This window comes from Sturnira hondurensis, unplaced genomic scaffold (genome assembly GCF_014824575.4).
Source record: "Sturnira hondurensis isolate 20B ecotype Veracruz unplaced genomic scaffold, ASM1482457v3 Scaffold0014384, whole genome shotgun sequence".
Classification (NCBI taxonomy): domain Eukaryota; kingdom Metazoa; phylum Chordata; class Mammalia; order Chiroptera; family Phyllostomidae; genus Sturnira; species Sturnira hondurensis.
The window spans coordinates 17176604-17201152 of record NW_028087015.1 but is presented as its reverse complement, the minus strand read 5'-3'; the positions used below and the strand labels follow the sequence as shown (position 1 = coordinate 17201152).

Here is a 24549-nt window from a genome sequence, read left to right as displayed (position 1 = left end):
ATCTCTCTGAAAATGAATTATATTCTGGGATTCACACCAGAAAGAAAGGATATCTAGGTTGAAAACAATACAGGCAAAGAAAAGCTAGTGTTATACTTTTATCACAGGTATCTGCATTTCTAGCTAATTTTTCAGCTTGAGGGAAGATGATAAAATCTGGGTAAGTGCATGGTACATGCATTAGAATTATATTCAGGAACTTTCAGAGTTTAAAAAATATGTAGAAGTAAATGTGCAGCTTTTTTATGCACTCATCTATACATAATAAAATATACAAATGATGTATTATAGAGCAATGCACTTGAAACCTATATAATTTTATTAACTAGTACTACTCCAATAAAGTCCATAAAATTTATAAAAACTTAATAAAAATTAAAATATCTACAATTAATTATGGGTTATACATATTTCTAAAAAGAGGGGAAATTATGACAAAATCATTTTGGTGGTGAAGAGAGTTTGTGTTCAAGAAGTGATATCAAACAAATTATCTAAAATACGTGATAGAGCCCTGGCTGGTGTGGCTCAGTTGGTTGGAGAGTCAGCTGGTAACACAAAGGCTGCAGGTTCGATCTCCAGTCTGAGCATGTGCGGGGCACACCAGTCAATGCTTCTCTCTTGAGTCGGTTTCATTCTCTCTTCCTCTCTTCTTTCCACTGTTTTTAAAAAATAATAAAATAAAATATATGATATATGCATATAAGAGGTAGAAGATAACACCAAAAAGATAGATGAGACCACAGTTTGTTTCGAAATATCATGCCATGGCCTGTTTAAAACTGCCAAGAAACTGGGAGCAGGTGAAATATTTGACCAAGAAAGTAATACATACATATTGGAATACTACACAGCAGAAATAGAGAAGGAATTCCTACCCTTCTCTACAGTGTTCTGAGGATTATGCTAAGTGAAATAAACCAGGTGGTGAAAGACAAACATCATATGATCTCACTTATAAGCGGAACCTAATCAACAAAACAAACAAGCAAGCAAAATAGAGCCAGAGACTTTGAAAGAAAGAATAAACTGGCAGTAACCAGAGGGGAGCGGGGGAGAAGGATGACAAGGGAATGAAGGGGAATGGTCATCAAGGAACATGTATAAAAGACCCGTGGACAAAGCCAAAAGCAGGTAGGATTGAGAGGTGAGGGTGGGTGGGGCCGGGGAGAGTGATTGGGTGAAAATGGAATGGGAACAACTGTACTTGAACAACAATAAAAAAACAGTAAAATAAACATGTTTTTCAATACTCAACATTATTAACAAAAAAAGAAAGTAATATATACATAAAATTTTTCTTCTATTTTTATTAAACCAAAAATTAAACTGGCATTTATTGGAAGTTGGTTTAAAGAGTGTGCAGACTGGAAGTAAGGAAAAGAAATAGCAGATGGCTGCAGTCATAGAAATAAGATCAAAGGAGAGCCTCAAACCAGGTAGTGGCAAAGAGTGGGGAATAGCATTGCTCTTGAGAGCAAGGGATAATTAAGTAACAATAGCTTAAGGTAGGAGTCCCTGTTAGACATGTTAAATGAAAGATAATGACTTAGAGTAGAGAGAGATAAACTGGTTCAAATGCTTTATGGTACAGATGAAAAAAATGAAACTCAGTTTAGGTTTGGAGGTTGAATTGCAGATAAATATGTATAAGACATTAGCACATAGAGACAGTTAAAGCCCTGGATATGAATAAAATCATAGAGAAGAACTGTGCAGATAGAGAGTAAAAATATAATGAAGGCAGATCTTTTGCAAATATCTACACTTTTCTAGGCAAAAGAGGAAGAAACCAGAGAAGAAAGTGAGCAAAGAGTGTTCGATTGTAAGATAAGAAATAAATTGGCATTGTGACAGGAGTATTGATGTTAATTATTGTTTATCATTAAGTATTGTCATATGTCAAAGTCTGAGTAAAGGTCTTTGATTTTTATTTATTAATTCATTCAGTTCTTTAGCACTCAGAAGTATTTATTGGATTATTTGTAATATGTTCAGTCCTTTTGTAGATATTTAAGATATAATAACAAACAAATGGAAAGATGTGATTCAGGTCTTTAAATAGCTTATAATTTTGTGGAGAAGAACCAATATTTATCAAATAATCACACACATGAGTATCTGGAACTTCAGTCAGTACTAGGGATAAATGATCAGTGTTCTGTGGGCATGGAGGGTCTTGGTCATGTGTGTGAGAGCTTGGGCGGTACAGGATGGAGATTGAAAACAGATCTTTCTCTGGGTTATGATCTTTTTTTAAAGATTTTATATATTTATCTTAGGGGGGAAGGGAAGGAGAGAAAGAGAGAGAGAGAGAGAAATATCAATGTATGGTTGCCTCTCATGTGTCCCCTGCCGGGAACCGGGAACTGGCCTGCAACCCAGGCATGTGCCCTGACTGGGAATTGAACTGCGATCATGTGGTTTGCAGGCCCGCGCTCAATCCACTGAGCTACACCAGCCAGGGCGGGTTATGATCTTTTAACTGGGAGCTCAAGGATGAGCGATTTGGAAGGAGATAGGATGATAGCTTTAGACATTACAACAAAAATTTTTTAAGTTTATGTGTATTTGTATGCACATATTTATAAAATTTAAGTGAAAAGAAACAGTCACAGGGGCCTTACTTCACTTGTAAGGAGGGCCTTTGAGCTATCAGATTTTGCATTTTTTCTCTAGGCCAGACAATTATTAGCCCTGCTTAGGGAATTCATCACATAATATATGTCTTCACATAGTTATTATGTGGTGATAACTGGCCAGAGAATTCCACTTGGGATTTGGTGCAAAGGGCAGAAAATTACTGCTTAATTACATAGCATGTCCAAGACCGTGGAGCCAAGAGCTGGTGGAGCTGACTAAGCCCTGGATACCGGCTTTCCCACTTACAAGGCTTCCTCTCTTTCATGAGCCTACAACAGCCGTTCACTGACAGACATTGTTCATCAACTAAAAGTCAATTTAATACTTTAGCTCCTTGTTGATCTTTATTTTCTTCACTAGTGTAGTTCTGAATACCTGCCTTATTTGGAACAGTTAAGTAGAAAAAGAATAATTCTTATTGAGATAACTTGCTTCTGGCCACATGTAATGTATAAAATTCACATGCATACTTTTTGACTGTCGATCCATAGCTCATATGAATCTTTCAGGAAAAGTTCAACTCATTTACAGCAACAGATGTTTAACATGTCCCACACTTGATTAGGACTCTATTTAAGAAAACAGTTGACAAGGAACAGGATGACTGATCCAGAAGCCACAGGTGACAAACACTTTTTTTGAGTAACTGAGGCAAAGTCTCCTTTCCAATATGACAGGATTTCCTAAACAGCCAACATTTCACTCTGGGATATTTGGGGTGTCACTCTATAAAAAAGCCAATGTAAAAGCCATTTAAAAAATTCTCTGAAATAATAAAAAGTGATTTCTAACTAGGTAGATAGAGAAATGTGTTCCTCATTGGAGAAATGAAACAATATTAGAATATTTTTATAAGCAAAGGATCTGTAGAAAGGATGTTGCCAAAGAAACCCCTGTCAAAAGACAACCCTAAAAATGGAAGGATGAGATATAATAAATCCTTCCTTTGGGCTAGATCACTGCAGAACTAAGAGTATTTTGAATATCAAAGGAAACAATTAAAATAAAACTTTGGAAGAGGATGTAAGGAGAATAATGGTAATAAAACAGAAATATATGAGCAAATGAATAAAACCCAACAATTTAAAAAAATTCAACAACTGTTAGCATTTCTCTGCTCATTTGGATTGTTGTATGTTAAATTTTTCAGAAATAAATTATACATTCACCTATAAAATTTGGAGTTTGTACAACTATTAAATAAAATTACAGCTATTATATATATATATATATCTTATAAGCTGCAATACATTTTTGAAAAATATATTTTATTGATTATGCTATTACAGTTGTCCTATTTTCCCCACTTTATTCCCCTCTGCCCTGCACACCCCCTCCCACCTGTATCCCCCACACCTTAGTTCATATCCGTGGATCATACACACAAGTTATTTGGCTTCTTCATTTCCCATGCTATTCTTAACCTCCCCCTGTCTACTTTGTACCTACCAGTTATGCTGCTTATTCCCTGTACCTTTTCCCTCATTCTCACCCCCACTCCCTGCCATGTGATCTCCATTTCTGTGAGTCTGTTCCTGTCCTAGGTGTTTGCTCAGTGCAATTTTTTTAAGGTTTGGTTGTTGATAGTCATGTAGTTTTTAGTTTGCTAAATTAACTGAAGAAGCTACAATGCACTAGTCCATACTACTGTGACTGTAATGTGTCTTATTTGACTACAATTTCCTGAGAGAAGCTTTTTGAAAATACTAAATTAATTGAAGAATCTTATATACCCACACCTCTTGATTCCTAAAATTAAAAAGAGGAAAGTTACTCCTAAGCTGCATGGAGTTGAACAAAGCAAAAATTCATTATGACGGCAGTGAAAGTGGTAATGTTTTATCTAATGAACTTAAGTCACTGATTATGATTCTCATACATTTATTGACTGTAATTTTACATCCTAGAAAATTTTTCTTTACATACCATCACATTGTTGGAAGAATTTCTCATAAAAGTGTATGAAAAATAGAAAATAAAAAAAATATTTATTTCATGTCCATCTTCTCCTGCCTAATTAATGGTTCGATGAACTGATGACTATTTAGTACCATGTATAGAGAGCCACAAAATTAGTGCAAAAACTGGTGCAGGGAGCTGGAGAGGAGAAGGTCATGGAGAGTCTCGATTTTAAAATCCACCACATCTCATATGAACTGAAAACATTCCAACAACTGTACAACCCTGCAGGGGTGTCCAACCCCTGGCCTGCAGGCCACATGTGGCCCAGGATGGCTATGAATGCAGCCCAACACAAAAACATAAATTTACTTAAAGCATTGTGAGATTTTTTTGTGATTATGTGTTGCGATGTATTTAATGTGTGGCCAAGACAACTATTCTTCTTCCAGTGTGGTCCAAAGACACCAGAAATTTGGATAACCCTGCACAGGATTTATTTTAGAACAAAAATTATAAGGAAATGATTGTTTGGAGGCCCCAGGGAAGGAGAGCAGCATGCGGATATCTTTAGTAATAAAGAGTGAAGAACAATCATTAAGTTTTTATGAATACGGGATCAGGTAAAGAGCTCACCTGAAATCTAAAAATCACTTTAGAGGGATAACCAGGTTGGGGAAGAGGTAGAGAGGAGAAATAGAATGCATGGCTGAGTGTACATAGAGATGGGTGGGTGACTGTCAGCTTTATAATTTCCTGACCCTCCAAAACTTTCCATTGATGACTTGGTGACTCCCAACTGCATTGAGTGGGAAAAGCAAACATTTCATTTTAGCACACTAAACAAGGCTTAAAAATACTCAAGAGACCTGACAGGATACTTATCTCTATCAGTAAGAGACTCAACTGAAGTCCCACTTTTTTAGGTTAATTTTTGAATGAAATCGACCAGGATCCTGAATATTTGTGGGGCTGGCCCCATCAATGGGAAGATCTGATAGTACACATAGCAGCGGTGACTTAGGTGTGGCACAGTTTCCGCCAGCTGCACATCCTGGTGTAGCCCATAATATTACCTTCTTCAGTTTATTACCTGCCACTATTACCTACCTGACTCCCCGTGGCCTGGACTGACATATGGGCATCTCTGTGAGGCTAGTATTCTTTCAGAAAATTTGCTAAAGAAAAAAGGCACAAGGGGTTTCTATTGTTGTAAAATATTGGCATTATGATTCAAAAGTCAAATCTCTAGCACAGAGAGCTAAATGATATTATTTGTCAAATACTAAGAATTCATTAAAAAATACATGTTTATGGTTACATAAATGATGGAGGTACTCAGCCCCTTTCATTAGATACCATGCAGCCATAGACTCTTAAATTTCAATTTTGGAAATGTGGATGACATTCTGAGATTATATGACTGACTGTTAGTAATCTTAAATATCCTCTCTTTGAAAAGGCTAGTTTCAAATTACTTACTGTAACTGGTGGTTAAGGTGTTGGTCCCCACTTAAAGGTTTTTGCTATTTCTTTTCAGGAATTCAAATGATGAGTCAAAGAATAAATTTCAAAAGGTAAAATTTAAACATGACTATTGTAGAAGTATTCATAAATGAAGTTAGCAGAACTGTATAGCTGGTTCAAAAGATATTTGAGGAACTGTGTATATACGGACATTTAAAAAGTAAAAAAGGTATTAAAATTATATTATTATTCTATAAGAAATTCTAACTCTTATGTTTTATAGGTTAATACCACATGGACCAAATAACACCATAATGCAAGGAGTTTTCATTTCTGTTCAGAGAAAACACTTGCATCTGAGAAAAATCTACTAATTAATACATCTTGGACTCAAATCAGTAGTAAATTGCAAGACACAAAATAATATTTCCTTAGAAATGAAATGATCCTTCAATGAATTTTAGAGTACTTTATGTCTGTGTTGTCTTTCCTTTATTTTAAGTTTTGGTTGCTTAAAAGTGTTTTGATGTATAAGAAAGTGAAAATAAATAATAAAAAAAGAATTAACCAAATGCTATTGTACATATACATTATTTCTCTGGAGTATCCACTGGCCGAGGATATGTCAGGGTGTCAAGTGTGAGCTCATTATTACTGGCCAAAGAATCTCAACTTTGCTTAAGGTTGTTGGGTTGGCAGTATCCGAGACACCACGGGGAATTTCAAGTTGAGCGCCCCATTTATGTGGAGATCATACATAATATTATGAACTTGAATGAAAATCTGTAAATCACAGAATTAATGGAATCATTGAAAAAGGACTCACATGCAAATTTATCTTTAATACTAACATGTAATGCTTTTTTCCCCAAATAACTTATTGTTTCTCAACTTACATCAAAATAGTTAGGGTAACTACAACTGTTATAGTAGTGTATGAATTTAGAAGGAACATTCCAGTATGCTTCATTGCCTATAAATCAAATTTATATTCTATCTTGAATAAGGAGACTAACAATGAAATAAGATAGATGTGTAAAGTAAGTAGCATGTTGGATGATGATGAAGGAAGGATGAAATAAAGAAGGCAAGTGCGGGCCCTGGCTGGTATAGCTCAGTGGATTGAGTGCGGGCCTGTGAATCACAGGATCGCGGTTCGATTCCCAGTCAGGGCACATGCCTGGGTTGCAGGCCAGTTCCCAGCAGGGGACACACGAGAGGCAACCATACATTGATATTTCTCTCTCTCTCTCTCTCTTTCTCTCCTTCCCTTCCCCTCTAATGATAAATAAATAAAATCTTTAAAAAAAAAAGAAGGCAAGTGTGTATAAGAATGTCTCTGACTCTACTTTTGGTATTTGAGTGCGGATAGGTTCCAAGGCCCATCACAACCCCCTCCTCCTATGCCACACATCCTAGCAAAAACTGACGTGAAACCTGCGTGTTGCTTTGTCTCCAGCAGGAAGTTAAAGCCATGGGAGCGCCTGGCCTTGCCTGTATGCAAGAATGCTCACCGAGCCTCACCCACTAACTGCCTGAATGTAGCCAGCCTCCTTTTCCTGCACTCTCATCCCAATTTGACCTGCCTGGCACACTAGCCTTGCTCTCCCTAGTTAACCTCCTTCTGTGTGTGGCATTATCAGTCTTAGCATCAGAAAAAATTGTGTGTGTGGAGAGAGAACCCAGACTCAAGGATGTCTGATCACCCAAGGAGACAGGGAATATTGTTATTGGGAGAAGGGCTACAGAAGACCTCGCTGAAAATAAGCCATTTTAATGAAAACCCAAAGGAAGTAGGGGCATGAGTCGTGTGGATATTTTGGAGACTAACCCAGAAAAAGAGAATAGATTGTGCAAATTCCTGGAGGCAAGGGTGTGCTGGGAATTTAAGAAACAGCAAGAAGGCCAATGAGGCAAGAGTTGGGAGAGTAGGAGTGGATATGACAAGAACAATAATTGTTGAAAGAGCAGATCAGGTAGGACTTAATGAGCTGTCTTTAGGATACTTTGGCTTCTTCTAAAGTAATATGCAAAGGTCCTAGACAAACTTTCAGCAACCTTATGGTTATGTAGAATGAGAACATTTGAACGTTAAATGTAGCACAATCAGTCTGTTTCTGTTTTCAGAATAGACAAAGGTTTGTGTGTACAGATGACATGAAACACTTGGGAGGAACGAAATGGTAACAAGGTTAGACCTGTGTGGTAGCAGTGAAAGTGGTAAGAGAGGGTCAGATTCTCTCCTGAAGGTGAACCAACAGAATGCCCTCAGTTTGAGTGCAGAGTGAGAGCAAGACTACGAAGTCTGTGGCCTACACAGATGGACACATGGGTTGGGCATCATACATCTTATAGTAGGGAAGAGTAGTGAGGTCAAACACAGTAATAGATGAAAATGACATTTGTTAGTTCACAGGGGTGAACTTTAGGGACAGTGATCAATGTGACCAAGCAACGAGGAGAGGTATTGTAATGTGCGCACAAAGAAAAGAAAACATTTCTGGCTTGATTTTTTAAGATAAGAGAGAGGAATATGGAAAAGAGGAAGGCCCTCCAGGTTCAGAAAGGGGACTGCATTTCCAGGCATTACAATAACACTCTAGGGCAGGGGTGTCCAACTCATTGTCATTGGGGGCCACATCAGCTTGGTGGTTGCCTTCAAAGGGCTGAATGTAGAGCTCCTTGCTCCTGGTTAAGGAGTAGTTACATTTACACAGTCCTAAAATTACATTTGGCCCTTTGAAGGAAACTGTGAGCCTGATGTGGCTCCCAGCGAAAATGAGTTTGACACCCCTGCTCAATGGTCTGAACTCCCCGTGACAGTCATTTCATTCACTCCTGGCCTTAAAGAAGTTTGTACATTAAACAATACACCTGGTTCCTTCCCTTTAATACGCCAGCTTATAAATTAAAAGCAAAGCTTTCTGGTGACCAGTCAACTTTCAGTAAACATTCTTCTCAGGTGAGCTGTTGATTAAGCTAATTTGTAGACAGGCTCGAAGGACATTTTAAATACTCGAATTATTTGTAATGAAGCATCAGAGATACACTCACCCTAATGTAATGCAAAATATGCCCCAGTTCAATTAACAAAACTAGTCACTCTGGGTATGGAATTTCTGAGCTGGAATTTAGCTTATCAACTGTGCTCTGGCATCTGGTTATCACAGCTTTTGTTCAACATAGAACAAATCAAGACCTATAGGGCTTGTTACCATAATCTCTAATTATTGAATGGAAGGGCTGTAAATGTGGTTTCTGTTATTTAAAATCTCCATGTTAGGTCTGGTCATTAGATTACGATTCCCTAGATTATGTAGGTGTTCAGGAGATTTTGAGTCACTTCCTAATATAGACTGCAGATCCCTCTGCCTGTTGCTCTCAATTAGTCACCAGATTTATTTAGACTCTAGGTACTTCAAAAATGTTTGTTAATGTCCATACTAGTTTCTTGACCACTGTTACCTAGTTCTGGTGATAAAAATGTTCTGCAATTGGATAACGTGGATGGTTGTACACGCTGAGTATACTGAAAAACTGAATATACTGAATCATACAGTCTAAAGGATGCATTTTTGATATGTGAATTATATATCAAAAAAGAGTTATCTATATTCAAAAATCTTATTCATACCAACCCTGACATGCCGCTGATAGCCTCTCGAGGAAATGTGCTGATGGTATGGAGTATGTCTCAGACTTTCTCAAAAGCTATGAGCATGTGGGAATTACCAGACAGTCCTGAATGATGACTCTCATCATGTTAAGCCTTAATGCTCGCTTCTCACTTTCTTCTCTACTCTTAGGGTCATAAATAGCTAATAGCTATCCTATATCATCCTAATAGGAGAGTGGTACCATGATTTACTAGTTTTGATTTTGTGGTAGAATAATAAGTACTCAACTTAAAGAGCTGTCCAAAATGATATATGTTTACACCATAATGTCCCCATGAACGTGGTAACACTATTTTGCCATTAAGCTGAAAACAGAATAAAGAAGGTTTTAGTTATTTACTTAAGGTCATGTAACAACTTGGTGGTGGAAGATTCATGGATCTTAGTACCATCTTTTTCATGTACATTGGTGAACTTGTTACCAGGCCATTTTATTAAAAAGAAATCTTGTCAATTATCAAGATATTTCAATGTGGTCATTGATAGACTGGAGTTTGAAAACTGGTGGCCCATAGGCTAGACATATGTTTGTTTTCATTTGTGTCTTACAAAACTATAAACATTGGTAAGCATAATGTTTGGTTCTTAATTCAAGCTACTTATACCCATTTATACCATCTATTATCTGCCCATTGCAATACATTTGTTGATTCCTGAGCTGCACCAGCTTAAAGACTCTAGTTTGCTTTGGTCATCTTAAAGCTGAATTATCTCTGAGGTCTGTTTATGACACCAACTCAATGACAATAACAGCCCATGCCAGACTTTGCCTACACAGCCTTCTTAGTTAAGACAACCAGTATGATTGATTATCAGGGCTAATTTAAGTTCTCAGAAGGCTAGCTTTATTGCATTGTAAGTTGGGTAAGATTTTGAGAAATTCATCACAGTTTACCAAATATTCTGATCATCCATGTAATTCCCCCTCCTTGTGGGAAAGTTTATGTCATTGTTCTCTAGACCTCATGAGGGGCCATGCCAACTTGCTTTGTCACTTTTCATCAGAAATTTCATCATTCTGAACATGGCCTGTCATTTCTCTCTTCTTTCTTTTACTACCACCATTTCCAAGATACTAAGAATGCTCCCTGACAATTTTGAACAAGTCCCTTCTCTCCTACATCAAGCCCCTGGACTGTTTGATTTCTGTTGTGTGAGAGAGTATCTCTGAGTTATTTCGCTGTAAGCTCATTCTTCCTGTCCTTGGTGCCTGAATCCCAGCTTCACCTTTGAAAATTTTAAACAGAAGGAGAGAGGATGTAAACAGTCCTTAGAATAGAAAGGAGAAGACATGTCTAGGAGTTGGAAGGCCAACTGGGTCACTAAAGTTTTGCCAACAGTTGAACCCCATCTTTAACTCTTCCTAATGGTTAATGGGAGGTAAAACTCATCCCCGAGGCATCTCAGAATCTGTCCCATCAGCTGTCCCTCCTGATCACTTGCTTCTGATAGTGCATATATACAATGTCTATATGTACATATAAATGTCAATCCTATTGCTATTGTTGACTATTAATTTTCCTGTAGGCTCATATTTTTGCTCTTATTAAGGCAGCCATTGTGCCAAGCTCTGACATATGAATGGAGATACTTCCTCTTCCCATCTACCCAACTTCCCCTCCCTCCACCCCTGACAGGGTGCTCGATCCTTTCCCCTTTCTTTCCTTTTCTCACCTCCTTCTGAAGACCCTGTAGAGAGTTAAAATCCTTTCCCACATGCCAGCCAGATACACTTTTTTTTACCTTTTTTGTGCTCATTTAATGTTTCTTTTCACTTTCTCTCACATTGGAGACTTATATCTCCTCTCTGTAAAAGGATTAACAATCCTAGGAGCTAGCTAAGTTGTCTCTACTTGATGCTGGAGGTTGAAGTCCCCATGGCAGGTGGTCAGGCGGGAAAGATGGAGATAAAGTGGAGAGAGGAAGCATGAGCTGATGTCCGCAGGCACAAGCTGGAGTCCACCAGAGGAAATGGAAACTTTTATCAGTTCTTTTGACCTCTGACCTGGGTGGAATAGAAACCCTATGAAAGCTGGGTTCCTTGTCACACAGCTAAACATACACCCTTGGGCCAGGAAGGAGAGAAGCCAAAGTAGGACCCAGGGGCCAATGGAGTGGTTCCAGCTCCTGCTGTGCCTCATGGCAATGCTGTGGGTCAGCAGGTCAGCAGGTCAGCAGGTCAGCAGCAACAGAGATGAATTGAAAATGGCCGTTCCCTCACTTCCACTCTCCAGTTTTGCACAAGCACCTCTCTTATGGAGCAATTTAACAGGAACTTGCGGGCGTGGATAAAAGAATTTCTACAGTTGTTCATATGGAAAAAGACAGGCAGGTTATGTTTATTATAATAGTTTTATTAATTCAAATATAACAATGGAATTGTAAACCTAGTCTTGCCAGCCCTCACACAGGATCAATAAAAGGTGGATCCTAAGACATTCAACTCTAAAAATTTGCCTTAGACTATTCTAAAGCTTTGAGTCTGGGTAAGTTGGGAAATGGTAGAGTTACCCACAAAAAGAGGAAAAACAAGAAAAAAGCTCTGGTTTAGATATTGGTTGACTAGGATCTAGCATATTGTATTCAAGTTGCCATTAGCCTTAGGTAGCTCTCATGTATAAAATTTACTGAACTCTAATCCAGAAATGTCTAAAATATTATACCTTTACAATGCCTTCTCTGAAATAGATACTGTTTCTCTCAATTTTTATGGGTGAGAAAACACACCATCAGGATTAATAAGCTTGTTCTGCTCAAGGTCACAGAGAATAACTAACAGAGCCAGGATTTGAAAACAAGCAAACCTACTCAGGAACCTATGAGTTTTACCATCATGCAACACTGCCTCATATATGCAGTATGTAGCTGGAATTTCTACCTGATCTGTTGCCATGGAAATCAAACAGACTTGATTTTTAACAAACTTCTCTAGCAAATCTTAGAGGCAAAAAATACTAAGCGTAGAGGTGAAGGTGAATGCTTTGTGTCAAATATGATGGTATCACTGGAAATATTATCTTTATCATTCCTTGAGGTGTGTTTGTTTTCTAAGAAAAAGAGTATTTCACTGAAAACTAAAAGGAAAAATGCTGACAGCTAACAGAAAAACATGAGAAAAACAAAGTAAAAATAAGTATCTCAAAACTTGCCTGGAAATTTCCTCTTAAAATTTCCTTTTAAAATAAATATCAGAGGATTATTTTGTCAATATTGTCTATATTAATGACAAGAATTGTCATAATTTTATAACTTGTGGTCTGGTTCTATATTTTTATATTTCTGTGTACCAACTTACCCCAAATGTAGCATCTTATTAACACACACACACACACATTGATTATTATCAGCATCCTTTCTGTAGGTCAGAAGTCCAAACTGGTTCAGATGGTCCTTGTTTAAAGTCTCACAAGACTAGAAACAAAAAGCTAGGCTGAACTTTGATTTGGAGACAATAAGAAAACGAAAACTGCTTCCGAGGTCATTCAGGTTGTTGGCAGAACTGAGTTCCTTACAGTTGTGGGTCTGAGGTCTTCATTTCCTTGTTGCCTGTTTGGCCTGCCAAGAACTGCTGCCAGCTTCCAGAGAACACTACCTGGTTCTTTCCCATTTTCCATCCCCCTACCCAACCCTAACCCATCCCTGCCAACTAGCTGGCAACAGCCCTGGTGCTTCTAGTTTCTCTGAATACCCCTTGTGCTCCCAGTCAGACAAATCTCTCCCTCTAAAGAACTTGTGTGATTAGCTTAAGCCCACTTGGATAACCTCATGCTTGTCATAGAAGGTAAAATAATCATGAGAGTAATGCTGGAGCCTGAAGGTCACAGGAGCCATCTTAAAATTCCACTTACCACGGTTTTATCGTCTATGACCAGATAGAGGGACTAGAGCTAAGTAGGTTGAGACAAATGAAGACATGTACTTACTGCAACTTATTAAATGAAATATAGCAAGGAAGAGGATAGTACTTAATGTGACCATTAAGTGAAAATTTATCAACTGTCTCCAAGAAGCTTATCAAAATATATGACCCATTTTTTGTAATTTGGTCAGGTACAAAAATGAGTCATTCTTAATTCAGGAAGGTTAAAAATTCTCAGTGAACTTTGCTTGGATTTCAAGGAATATACATTTGTAGAGCATTTGCTTCAAATTTTTGCCCCGGTTTGCCTCTCATGGGACCTTTCCTAATATTTTTGATACACTTGAACTTGCCGTAGAAATATCTATTTTTAAATACTACACACAGACAATATTGGTGGAAAGCCATGGCTGGAAGTTGGTTAAGATAGAGTTTATATATTCGTGTGTATGTATGTATATATAAATTCAGTTCTGAAGACGACTGGAATTCAGAGGGCATTTTTGAAGAGCCAGAGAGTTAGAATCCAGCAGAAGAGGTTGTAGATGATGCTTCACTAAAAAAGATGCCAGCTGTGGGTGACAATATAATGTCCCCTTTCCTTCCTGTGTGTACCTTGTTCTCATGTTTGCATATGTGTCCATGTTTGCCACAACCATCTGGAAAGTAAACCCACCAATGACATTGGTCATTCTATAGCGAAGAGAATTCACAAAATGTTTCACTGTGAAGTGGGATTCTCTATCTAAATCAATTTAAGAAGTCCTCCTCACACCCTGTTTCTCTTTGTAATCCAGATTCTCATCCTGGGAGCTGATTGGCTAGTGGTATAACAGCTCTTGTAAAGAATCTGTGACCGCAAACACAGGCATTATTACAAGTAGCAGGGCATTCATTCTAAGCATGCTTAAGCACCTAATGATTCCTCTCAAGAGCTCTTGAGAAATCCTTTCAATGACAGAAACAAAGTGGTTCCAGTGAGTAATTACCTCAAGTTTACACTGGACTCTGCTCTACTGAAACTGACCTTGCCTTTATTCCATCTGAATAACTCTCTCACTCTGATCCTTCCTGGGTTTATCTTATTCAAGCCCCTCCACTCTCTTCTCCCAATAATTACTCTTTTCTACTTCTTTAATGTGTACCTCCATTCAGTTGATGGTAATTCATTTATCAAGTTATATCATACCCTATTTCTTTAGATCATCAAGGTTTCTTGTCATATTTGGAGGAACAGGTGATGCATCTAATTAGGAAACATTCCTTACCCAATTATGAAAAGGAAAATACAATAGGCAATTTATTACATAAGCTATGTTACAGATAAGTCTTTTTGGTTTAAAAAGAATATTTTAAATTATTTTCCTAAATCGAGTTTCTACTATTGAAAACTACCACAATCACATCTATTCATTAATCTAAATATGGGACTTTAAAAAAAGATGACATTTCTTATGACTTCCTGAGAACTTTCTATATCTGGCAAGCAAGATATTATCACTCCTTGGTAACTGAAGCTTCTGAACAGCTGGCGGGAATAAGGAAATAACCCACTGAAAAAATGCAAGGGTTTGATGCTGGGGCAAAGACAGTGGACCTCTTTTAGACTTTCCTATGCTACATGCTGAGAACTAGAAAGGACCAGAGGTTTTGCTCTCCTTGTAAGTTGCCCAACAAGCCTGCCATATTTGAAGGATACTGTCAATTATGTCAGGAGATGTGAGACTACTGGATCAGAGACAAGGCCTGTTTATCACTCAGAGCAATAGCAGTATCCATGGTATAGCATTTGCACTGGCTCCTGGAGTCACACTTGGCAGGTGACACAACTGGGCTGCACCAGCTGCAGCACGAGAGTGGAGCCGTGAGCACAGGGAACCCACATTTTTATAATGGGAAATGAAGCTGTCTATCTTTCGCCTCAGTGGGAGACATTATCTTTATTACATGGAATAGCAAACAAACCTCCCCTTTGTTCCTGAGGGGCACATTATGTCTATTTTCCAAGGTTTTGGTTTTACAAACACTTTTGGAAAGATAGTCCAGAATGAATGCAGTTAGTGCTCATAACATGTACAAAAATGTGAGAGACCCATGGAGAATCGTCTTCCAAAAATAACGCTGTTGAGATTGGAAGAGACAAGTATGAACAGCAGCCCAAGGCCTTTTTTTGCAAAAGTGCTGATGCAGAGATTTAAGGCAGCCTTGGTCTCATCTGGGCTTCTCACCTTTCCTTCCCTGGACACCTGCCTTCACCAACTCTATCAATCAATCAAAAGTCTGAATTCAGAATATCTCTTGAGATTACCCATTTCTTTCCATGAGTGCCTGATTTAAGATATCTTTATTTCTCTTCTGCACTCTTATAATATGTAATAGTTTCCTATTTTTTATTTGTTCCCTTTCTGCACCTTTACAGTGTCTCCATGGGGCAGTCAGAATGGTCATAGTGATCATTCACAACCTTAAATCAGATCACACAGCTTCTTTTGAAAAGCCTTTCAGTAGCTTCTAACTGTAATTAGAAAGAGGTTCAAACCACTTGGCACAGGAGACTGAACGAACATCATTAAACCTCTCTCCTGGTCCTCCCAGACTTTGGCACTGCTTCTATTTTTCCTGGACTGTTTTTCTGCTATGTCTTTGCAGGTCTGGTTCCTGATCATTTAGACCCAGCTCAAAGATTTTCTCCTCTCTCTGTCTTCTACTTTCCCCACCACCAAGGTCACTCTGTGTAGTAACTACATACATAACCTATGTAGAAACCCTGTTCATTAGATTTATGTCATGTATCACTATGCAGCATCATATTATTTTACTCATTTCCCCCCTCCTTCTTTCATCCCAGCGTTAAAGTAGCTTCTTGAGATCAGGGGTTTTGCCTCTTTTGGTCAGTTATGTTCTTAGCCCTTAGAGCAATGTCTAATACTGTTCAGAAAATATTTGCTGAAACAATGTAGGACCATAGCATACTTAATTTAGCCAAGGATACAAAGTTTCTAGAACTTCTCTAGGTTCCTGTTTTGTGATTACTTAAGATGGGTGAATATGCTGTGTAGCATTGCTCTTGGCAACCTTAGCAGAAGTNCATTTCCCCCCTCCTTCTTTCATCCCAGTGTTAAAGCAGCTTCTTGAGATCAGGGGCTTTGCCTCTTTTGGTCAGTTATGTTCTTAGCCCTTAGAGCAATGTCTAATACTGTTCAGAAAATATTTGCTGAAACAATGTAGGACCATAGCATACTTAATTTAGCCAAGGATACAAAGTTTCTAGAACTTCTCTAGGTTCCTGTTTTGTGATTACTTAAGATGGGTGAATATGCTGTGTAGCATTGCTCTTGGCAACCTTAGCAGAAGTAGTAGCAATGTATAAATTTTCTGAGTGGCATAAGAATTCTTCACAGGCTCTAGGAAGCCAGCCAAGGAGACTTTCCATAGCAATCTGGAAGCATGGTACCCATTACAGATTGAAGGAAAATTGTAGTTAGAAAACCTGGGGAATCATCCCTTAAAAAAAACCCCAAAACATTAACCTCATCCCTCCTCATTCAATACACATAGGCTTTATGTATTTACCTTTAATAGACTATTTTAGGACAGTTTTGGGTTTACTACAATATTGGGCAGGAGACATGGAGATTTCCTAGGCATGTCCTGCTTCAACACGTTTAGCCTTCATTGTTATCAACAATGTGGTACCCAACAAAGTGGTACCTTTACTATATTTGGTGGACCTACATTGACACATCACTATTGCTCAGAGCCCATAATCTACAGTTTACTCTTGGTGTTCTACATTTATGGGTTTGGACAAATGTATCCATCATTACAGCGTCATGCAGGGTATTTTCTATGCCCTGAAAATCCTCTCTGTTCCACTTATTCATCTTTCTCACTAACCCCTAGCAACCACTAATGAATTTAATGTCTCATTTTTTGCTTTTTCTAGTATATATTTGGAATTATGCAGTATGTTGTCTTTCCAGATTGGTATCTTTCACTTAGTAATATGCATTTAACTTTCCTCCAAGTCTCTTCATGACTTGGTAACACTTTTTTAAAAAAATCAATTATAGAATTGTATAGTTGAAACCTATTTATTAACCAATAAATAAATAAAATAAAATAATAAATAAAAATCAGTGAATAATCATCTAATGTCTGTATGCACCACAATTTATTTCTTTGCCTATGGAAGAACACGTTGGTTGCTCTCAAGTTTCAGAAATTACGAATAAAGCTGCTATAAACATCTGTGTGCATGTTTTTTTTGTAGACATAATTGTTCAACTTTTTTGAGTAAATGTCAAGAGCATAATTAGTGGATTGTACGGATTGCAAGAGTATGTTTAGATTTATAGGAAACCAACAAACTGTCTTCCAAATGGCCACCCCATTTTGCCTTCCTGTGAGCACTGAATGAAGGTTTCTGTTGCTCCCCAGCCTCAGTATTTGGTGTTGTCAGTGTTCTGGGCATTATAAGCTTTGACTTGTGTTCTCTTTCCCTTTTTTTTCTGGTATGGAGGGCAGAATTTGGAGGATATGAGGTACAGAAGAGCTATTGCATTATTACCTGGAAACTATAGTTGATGGTCTGGAAATAACTGCTTAAACGTTTGCCTGCATTTTGATTTGTGTGGTTCATGGGTGACCGTTTTAGACAGCCCAGACCAGCACCCTGTCTCCTCTGGTTCTACATGGTGCAGCAGGCAAAAGCCAGTGGTCAGATAATTTTGAAAAGTTTGGATTCTATATTAATTTTTAATAATAATCTACTAATAAATTTTATGTCAATAATAATATTAACAAAGTAACCTTTGTAATTATATTATAGCTTACTGGTAACTATAGTTACCAGTATAGTAACTACCAATATAGTTACTATATCGGTAAATTGGTTTGCCAATATAGTAAATTGGTGTTTTTAAGTACCAACGTCAAAAACAATTCTGGTAAAATGGATTTTAATTGTTTTTAATAAGCATGTGTTCTACTAAGTTAATGTGTACTGAAAAAGGTGTTATAACATGATAAAGTAATCTGGTATCATAAAAATACAAAATTGACTTTAAATAAACTATCATTTATTTTAAACCTGCATCAGTTAGGAATTAGAAATGTGACCCAAGGAAACCAACTTCATTGAAATGTGGAAATTTTTCCAGATTCATTGTGGCAAAGAATGAGTCCTGGAGGGTATTTCAGATTATTAAATGACTTCACAAGGGAGAGATACCCCAAGCTGATAAAAATTCTTATAACTTTGATGTAGGTGATTTGAATGACTTTTTATTATATGGCTGTGAATTTGCTACTGTGTCCTCATAATATTTATTCTATCTTAACTTATAAAGAAGACTTGTCTACCCTCTCATCTCTCACCAACTTAGAATTGTTGTCTTCATGAAGAAATCACCATCATAAAATCTATAATTAAAAGCTGACAGGGCTGATCATTTCTGGGCACTGTAAGGGAGAGTCTGACCCATGCCTGGTGGCTTCAAGTGATTCTTGGAGTTGCTTGGCTTGTAGCTGCGTGACTACAACCTCTGCCTCTGTCGTTCCACGGGTTCTCTCTCTGCGTGTCTCTGTCTCCACTAGGTCTCTTATAAAGACGCTCATCGTGGGATTTAGGGCCCACTAAGATAATCCAGGATGATCTTACCTCAAGATCCTAACCTTAATTACATCTGCAAAGACCCTTATTTCAAATAAAGTTACAACCTGAGTTTCTGAGTAGACATGAATTGTGAGGGGCACTATTAAATTTGTTATAAATGACAAAAGCCGTTTGTGTGGGGCGACCAAGTGCTGCAGAAAAGTTTCTCACCCCTATGTGAACTTTAAATTTAAGAAAATACAATTTGTAATAGCATAAAGATTATGAAATACTTCAAGATAAACTTAAAAATTATGTGCAAGACCTCTGAAGGAAAAATTTAACTTGAAATGGATTAAGAATAAGTGTGATAAGGCCCTGGCTAGTGTAGCTCAGTGGATTGAGTGTGGGCCTGTAAACTAAAGGATCGCAGTTTGATTCCCAGTCAGGGCACATGCCTGGGTTGCAGGCCAGTTCCCAGTGGGGGACACATGAGAGGCAACCACACATTGGTATTTCTCTCCCTCTCTCCTTCTCCTCCCCTCTAAAGATAAATGAATACAATTTTAAAAATTTTTAAAAAAGAATAAGTGTGATAAAGAAAAACTTCCTGAAGAAAACCCAGAAGAAAGTTGTAATAACTTTGGATTAGGCCAAGGTTCTCGAACTACAAGAGACACAGATTATAAAATAATTGATTAATTAAAACCCTTTACTCTTCGAAAGCCATCATGTATTACCAGGATTGTGGAAGTGGTAGCATGGAGGGGTAGTACAAAAGAGTTTATTTTGGTGATAAGATAATTCTGTATCTTGATGGTGGTGGTGGTGGTTCCACAAATCTACATCTCATAAAATTACATACGACTGTACACAAACACATACCTACATACACATATAAATGACTTCATATAAATACTAAGACATTCTGAATAAACCCTCTAGTTACTTGTATTATACCAACACACCTCAGTCAAAAATGGGCAAAAAATTTGAGTGCTTGACCAAAGTAGAGAGGAAAATGAAAAATAAGTGTGCAGAAAAATATCCAACATCATTAATTATTAGGAAGTTGAAAATTAACAGCCCAATGATACACTACTACACAACTACCAGGATAGGTAAAATTACAACAGAGAAAAGTGAATATTGGTAAAGACGTGGTCCAGATAGAATTCTCATAAATCGTGGATGGGAATGCAAAATGGCACCACCACTTTGAAAAATAGTTTTATATTTTCTTATAAAATTAGACAGCATATGGTCTAACAATTCTGCCTCTAGATGTATAGCCAAAAAGCATGACATATTATAAACATATGTGTCCACACATATGTTTATCACAGATGTATTTGCAACGGCCAGAAAATAGAACCAAGCCAGAGAATGGATAAACACATTGTGATACATTGGATGGCTTGCTACACCACAATAAAAGGAAAACAAGTAGTGATAAACTCAGCAACTACGCAAAATGGAAGAGGCCAAGTGACATTTAATTTAGTGACATTCTCTGAATGAAAAACTACACAGCAGAAAGAAAGAAGGAGCTTATACCCTTTGTGACAACATGGATGAAACTGGAGAGCATTATGTTAAGTGAAATAAGTCAGGTGGTGAGGGACAAATACCATATGATCTCACATTTAACTGGAACATAATCTACAAAAGAAAAAAGCAAACAATATGTAACCAGAGTCATTGAAATTAAGAACAATCTAACAATAGCCAGAGGGGAGGGGGGAGGGGACAGTTGGGAGAAGGGTTTTCAGGAACTACTATTAAGGATTTGTGGACAAAACCAAAGGAGAGGGTGAAAGCAATGGAGGGAGGTGGGTTTGGAGGGGGTGGGAGAGGAGGGGTAGGGAGAAAACATGGATAACTGTAACTGAAAAACAATAAAATAATTAAAAATAAGAAAAAATAAAAAAAGGGAAAGGAAAACAATCTTTGACTAAAGCAGTCAGAGATTGCCCAGGGCAGGGAATGGTTAGAGAAGATTGATTGTGAAGGGTATGGGGAAACTGTTTGAAGTAATGTAACTGTTCTAAATTATTATACAGTATAATGTTGTTACACAGCTATCCACATTTGTTAAAATTCAACAAACTGTGCAGGAAAATGTTTTTTTCTGCATCTACTAGTATGATCGTATAATCATACAAAAATACATTTTTAGGTATTTCTTATATCAAAACTCTTACTTCTTGGTACGAAATTTCAGTCTTAGTTCGTTTCAGCTTCTGTGACTTTTCTCTTTGTAAACAGGAGAAATTTATTTCTCATAATTTTCAAGCCTGGAAGTCCAAGATCAAGGTATCAGCATGGTTGGGTTTTGGCGAACCCAATTTGGAACTCAATTCCAGGTACTACATTGGGCATTAGGTTTTAGCACATGAATTTGGGGGAGGCAAACACATTTAAACTGTGCTCAGTAAGGTACCAGAGAACTTGAACAGTAGCATGCCCAACTGCACCTCAAATATATTTATACAACACTCCACTCAACAGGAGCATAATGATGTTTTTCTCAAGTTCAGAGGACAGACCACATGTGAGACCACAAACCAATTCTTAACAAACCTGTGAAGATTAAAATGATACCAAGTCTGTTTTCTAATCACAATGGAATGAGACTAGAAATTAAGCAAAAGAGTAACTGGGAAAATTTAGTAAGATGAAAAGTTTTAGAGATCTGTTGCACAACAGTAGCCAACATCACTGTGCTATACACTTAAAACTGTTAAGATGGTAAATTTATCATATCAGTTTCTACCACAATAAATAAAGCACAAACATCGGCATAGTGTGAACTTTTGAAGGAAGATTTCTGTTTTCTTTTTACATTTTTTTATTTTTTGGGAGAATTATTTATTTTGACTGAAATGGTATAGCAATTTCATTCTCAAGGACCTAATTCCATATTTCACTAGTTAATTATTATAAGGTTGTTGATTTGAATTGAAATAAACCAAAGAAAGTAATGGAAAACTTAGAATGTCCTATGATTATTTTAACTGCTGGTAATTTTGAAGCATAGTCTTTCAGAAAATTTTTCTGCTCCTGTTTCTACCTATTTCTTTACTAAAGCAAACAACTTCCACCTTTTCCTCAATACAAACTAACAAACCCACAAAATAATGCAAAATAAATCTGACTCACAAGTATAAATACAGACTTGGACTCCTAGTGATTAGTTGGCCTTGGTTTTCAGTGTCATTTCTATTCTACGGAAGGACATGCAATAGATTTTGCCTGTGTTTGCAAAAAAATTACTCACCTACAGAACATGTCTCTTTCCAGCTTAATTTTAAGATGCTCCTTAAAACTGCAAAGCCAAGACATTTTGACTTCAATCCTGTAGTTTTACAGTATGCTTATAAAATTAATATTGTCTTTACAGTTTCTAGCGGTAATATTAAAAAATTAGAACATTTTCTATAAAGTAGGTTATTCTTCTATTTTAATGACATTCTCCTGAAACAGACATTCCCAATATTTATGAATCATTTGTGACACAAATTGCATATCTCTACCAACATTGTGGACTGAATATGGTGACAATATTAAAATAAATAACAAAAGTAAAGATTTGAAAGCTAAGAGAGTATTTTTAGAGGCCATGTCTGTTACTGCAGATGCCGTTAAAACACAAATCTTTCTGTGAGGACAAAAACTGCAATAACAAAAGTGAGGCAATATTTTAAATATATACCATATAATTTAATTATATTTTGGAGTTTGCTTTAAGCATGGCTTACCTCTATCATTCTAATGTGCAATGTATTTTAATAGATGCATCAATAATACTATCCAACACCAGATTAAATTTTCATTTACTGCTGAGTTTTGCTTTTGATGGAAACATCAAGGTCACAATTTGGCAAAATATGTGTTTGTATCAAAATCTAAGACTAAAACTCTGAAACTCATTTTTTTCCTTTTAAAATAGTATTTTTTATAAAACACATATTTATTTCAATCTTTCTTGAACCTGTTTATACTTTCAACACACATCTCCATAAGAAAATAAATAAAAAGTTTGTGATTTTATAAGTAAAGTAGCATTCTTTTTTTCTTGATCTTCCACTGTGTTTACTAAGCACAAGAGTTGATTTTCTTATTTTTCACTTTTCCCATTTTCCACACAATTTTAGTCTTTAATTATATCCTTTGTCTTCAGATTTGCTGAATGAAATAATCTTATCGCAAAATATAAAAACAACACTAATAGTCTAGGCACTTTTAATCTTGTGGGAAAACTGGGAAATTAGAAACCAATTATTCATAACAATTTTATTCAACTTATTTTTCTCTGCAATGTACTGTGAAAATAATAGCACCCAAATCACTAGAAAATGAAGATTCAACAATTCAACCCATATGGAAGATATTGCTATGCTCTGGAAATGTAATTTTCACATAGTTAACATCTTGGCATCTTGAAATCACTCAACGACTCAACGACTTTTTAAATATGACTTTCTAAAGAGAATCAAACTGTTGTCAGTGGAAATCAGGCTCTTCCAGGATTGTGGGGAAAGCCTTCCAAGGATCCATGCATGGGAGTTTGTAGTGCGGCAAGATGGTTTATTCAGGTGGAGATAAAAAAATGGAAGTTACCTCCTGGGTTTCTAATGTCCCATCTTCTTCTGTCTGCCACGGAAAAAGTCCAACTATGTCCTCAGCAAGGCCAAAGCAAAAGCTAGTGTCTGCTTCTTATTAAAGCTTAGTTCTTCTGAGCCCGCAAGATATGCTGCCAGCCCCTGTAGCTGCTGGCCCTGCAAGGTCACTTGCTCTTGGAGGAGATAATTGCCTATGAAAGGATGGGGGGAGTAGGTTGAGAAAGAGAGAGAGAAGTTCTTTGTTTGCCTGGGATTATATTAATTTGGGTGCGGAATGGACCGAGTGCATTTTTTTAATGAACAATCAAATTCCTACATTTTTTTGAAAAAAATTATTTTAATTGTTGGTCCAGTACAGTTTTCTGTTTTGTACTCTCATCCCAGTCCACCTCTGCCCAGTACTCCCACCTCCCTCCCATTTCCACCCCTCTTAGTTTTTGTCCTTGTGTGCTTTATAGTTGTTTCTGTAAATCCTTCTCCTTTTCCCCTGAAATACCTTCTCAACTTCCTAAGCTTTTTTGAACTTTTGATGGATCCACCCTCCCTAGTTAGACTGACAGACCTCTAGGGTCAAGCTCCTCTGCTGCCAATAATCCCGTAACCCCAGGGGGGAAGAAGGAGTGCTAATCTCCTTGGCAAAACAATGCTGTGATCCCCCTGGGGTATGAAGCTGTAACTTCCTGGTGAAGCAAATGCTGCTCTCCAGTTTGTTACAATCAATGTCTAATTCCCTTGTCTCTTCTTTTTGTTAATAACTAACTACCTACAGTAACTAAACTCTGG

General features: G+C 37.2%; 1 long non-coding RNA gene across 1 annotated transcript; it reads right to left on the bottom strand.

Moving 5' to 3' along the window:
* Positions 1 to 5654: 5654 nt before the first annotated feature.
* Positions 5655 to 24287, bottom strand: LOC118998565 (uncharacterized). The gene is made up of 3 exons (XR_005068889.1): positions 24263 to 24287; positions 23765 to 23957; positions 5655 to 5720 (listed from the first exon to the last, which is right to left on the bottom strand). It is a non-coding gene; the product is annotated as an uncharacterized LOC118998565 (long non-coding RNA).
* Between the last annotated feature and the right edge of the window lie 262 nt (positions 24288 to 24549).